Source organism: Magnolia sinica, chromosome 6, assembly GCF_029962835.1.
Source record: "Magnolia sinica isolate HGM2019 chromosome 6, MsV1, whole genome shotgun sequence".
Taxonomy (NCBI): domain Eukaryota; kingdom Viridiplantae; phylum Streptophyta; class Magnoliopsida; order Magnoliales; family Magnoliaceae; genus Magnolia; species Magnolia sinica.
The window spans coordinates 95,844,645-95,848,010 of record NC_080578.1 but is presented as its reverse complement, the minus strand read 5'-3'; positions in this window follow the sequence as shown (position 1 = coordinate 95,848,010).

Genomic DNA, 3,366 nt, shown 5'->3' with positions numbered 1-3,366 from the left:
GACGGACCTGATTTGCACATGACCCTACACGTGTCCTGTGGAGGGACGGCTGTATCATATTACGGTACTTCCCCGCTTCACAGTATCATATCCCATCCGTTCCGCCCGTTTCAGTTATCATGGATGTGCATTTCAATGAATGCCTGCGCCCAGACCGCCGACTCAATCATGTGAGCGGATTAGGTGTTACCCGGGTATTACCCTTACCGTGGGGCCCACCTTGATGATATTTTGTATATCCAACCCGTCCATCCGTTTTTCCAGCCAATTTTAGATTACTTCTAAAAATATATATATAAGCAGAGCCAAATTTCAGGTGGACCACACCACGGGAAAAAGTTTTTATTGAACGTCCACCATTAGACTTCCCAGGGCCCTCTGTAAGCCAATTCTTAATGTTTATTTTCCATCCACCCCATTGATGAGCTTAAAAAGACCTGGATGATGGGAAAATACAAATATCAAATTGATCTAAAACTTTTGTAGCCTAAAAAAGTTTTTAATGGTAATTCACCGATTTTTCCAGTGGTGTGGTCCATTATAGACTTGGATATGTTTAAAGTTTTGTATAACCTCCAATTATTATTTAAAAAAAACAAGGTGAGGAGTCTCGAACTTGCTTCAAAAGCTCGAACCGTTAGAGAATGACAAATTAATCATTTTATCTCAAATCCCAAGCCCCACGTCTCATGGATTAGGGCCTTAGCTGAATCTCCTTCATGGGTCCCAAGTCACATGGGCCGCCCACCCCAAGTATATCCCCGCATCCAAAAGGTGACCCTACTTAAGCATAGTGTGAAAATACCCCTGCATTACCAGCGCAACTGATGGATGGAGTCATACGTAATGCGAGGCAATAAAAACAAGCATTCAACATGAAGTGGAATGCGTACTGAGTTACTTAATACACTCTCATCGTACTGAGTAAACTTTATTGGGCCTATCTAGTCTATCCACACCGTTCATCCATTTTTCCATCTTATTGTAGGGGTTGAGACCAAAATTTAAGGATACCCAGAGATCAAATGGACTATACCATAAGAAATAAACAGTTGGAATAATGACTTCCACAGTTGAAACCTTTCTAGGGCCCATAGTAATTTATTTTTATTTTTTTCTCATCCAACCTGTTCATAAGATTACACAGGCATAGATGAAGGGAAAACAAAAATACAAACTTGATCCAAAGCTTCTATGGCCCCCAAGAAATTTTCAACAGCAGATGTTCAATTCACACTGTTCCCTATGGTGTGATCCACTTAAGTTTAGATATACTTCATTTTTAGGCTAAAGCCCTAAAATTATCTGGTAAGATGGATGGACAGAGTGGATTAAATACATAAATCACGGTGGACCCCACAGAGTTTACGCACAGCGTACTGAGTTACTCATTACGCAATCCGCTTCCATTCAACATCTCATCTGTTGGGGGGACCCACATCCTCAAAATAAGCCTTATCCGCTCATCAGGCGGGCCACACAAGTATGATGTAAATCATCCATGTTAAATGGTAAATTTGACTGGGATTGTCTTTGTGGCAAAACCGGTGTGGCCCACTTGCCTCACGGCTCCGATTCTCCACATCCATGATAGCCTGGCTTACAAGCGTGCACGCGTGTAGAGTCTTTACGTTCAGCTACATTTCGCTACTTACCTACTAGGGCTAATTTTGCAGGCCGAGAGCCATGGTGGTGGGACTTTCATGAGATCCAGACCGTAGATCAGGTACACTGTCTAATGTTAACCATCGATCTAAAAAATCATGATAATACAAAATTGTGGTAGGCCACACCATAATAAACATTTGGAATAGAACGCCCACCCTTAGTTTTGAGTAGGACCCACCGTTGTATTTATATGACATCCAATCCAATCCGTTCGTCTGATGTCCTCCTCAGGATGAAAGAATTACCGAAAATTCACCGTATTTCAGAACATGTGGTCCACACCACTTGAATTTTGATGTTTTAGGTAGAAATTTCATGGATGGCCCACCTAATTGTCGAATCATCCTAATTTTTTTAATTCCAAGCCAAACAAGGGTAGTCTTCGTTATGGACGGCGAAGATTTCATGTATGCTATAATCCGATGCGTGAGAAGCGCAAGCGTCTTCCTCGTCATATAGGCTTTCAAAGCCTACACGCATTTACCAGACCCATTCACACACGCAAAACAGGGCATTAAGGATTAGCTAGTGATAGGTTGAGTAGCGAGACTCGCTAATGAAGTGACGTCATCAAGTTCTCTGGGTCCCACGATTATGTATGTGTTGTATCAACACCGTCCATCCATTTGTATATATCATTTTAGGGCATGATCCACATAATGAGGCAGATAGACCCACCACAGAAAACAGTAGAGAGAGTGACGACCACAATTGAAACCTTCCTGAGGTTCACCACTATGTTTATTTGAGATCCAAGCTGTTCATAAGTTAACCCAGACATTAAATAATGGAAAACACAAATATAAGCTTGATAAAAAACTTGAGGCATTTAAAAGTTTTTAATGGTGGGCGTCAACCTCTCATTAGTTTTCTGTGGTGAGGTCCACTCTAGATCTGGATCTTACTTCTCTTGGATGCGGATTTCCTGGAAAGCCTTTCGCATCAAGTTCCTGAGCCGTGAACTTAGGTGGGGCCTCCTGTGATGTTTGTCAGGAATCCACTCCGTCCATCCGTTTTGTGAGCTAATATTAGGATATTAAACCAAAATCGAATAGGATCCGAGACTAAACGGGCCGTACTAAAGGAAAAAGGTGATTAGGGAAATTGCTACCGTTGAAACTTCCCTGGGTTCGACAGTGAAGTTTACATGCCATCCATACCGTTAATAACGTCATTCCTACTGGAATGAAATGAAAACATAAATATTAGCATATTCAAAACTTCTGTGGCCCCACGAATATTTCAACTGTGGACGTTCAATTATCACGTTTTCGGCCCACTTGAGAATTTTATACGGTTCATTTTTGGCTTATGTCCTAAAATGAACTCACAAAACGTATAGACGGTGAGGATTTATCACAAGAATTCCAGTGGGCCCCACCTGCGTTCCCAGTGGAGGAACTTCCTCCGAAAGGCTTTCGCAGTATATCCGCGTCCCTTCTTCTCTGGCTCATGTCATAAAATGGTGGTGGGACTACCGAACTTGGTGACGTCAATTCAGCAGCGAGTCTCGCTACTCAACCTGTCGGTTCTAATCCGCGTAGGGACGACCTTGGTGGCAAGTGTCGGGGTTGTGATTTCTTGACGGTTGGGATAATCGACACTTACGACAGCCTAGCTGGCAAGGGTACCCACGTGTCCAGTTTCTATTGGACGAGGATTGTGTAGTGACCCCAACACCATGTAGCTTTCGTTTTA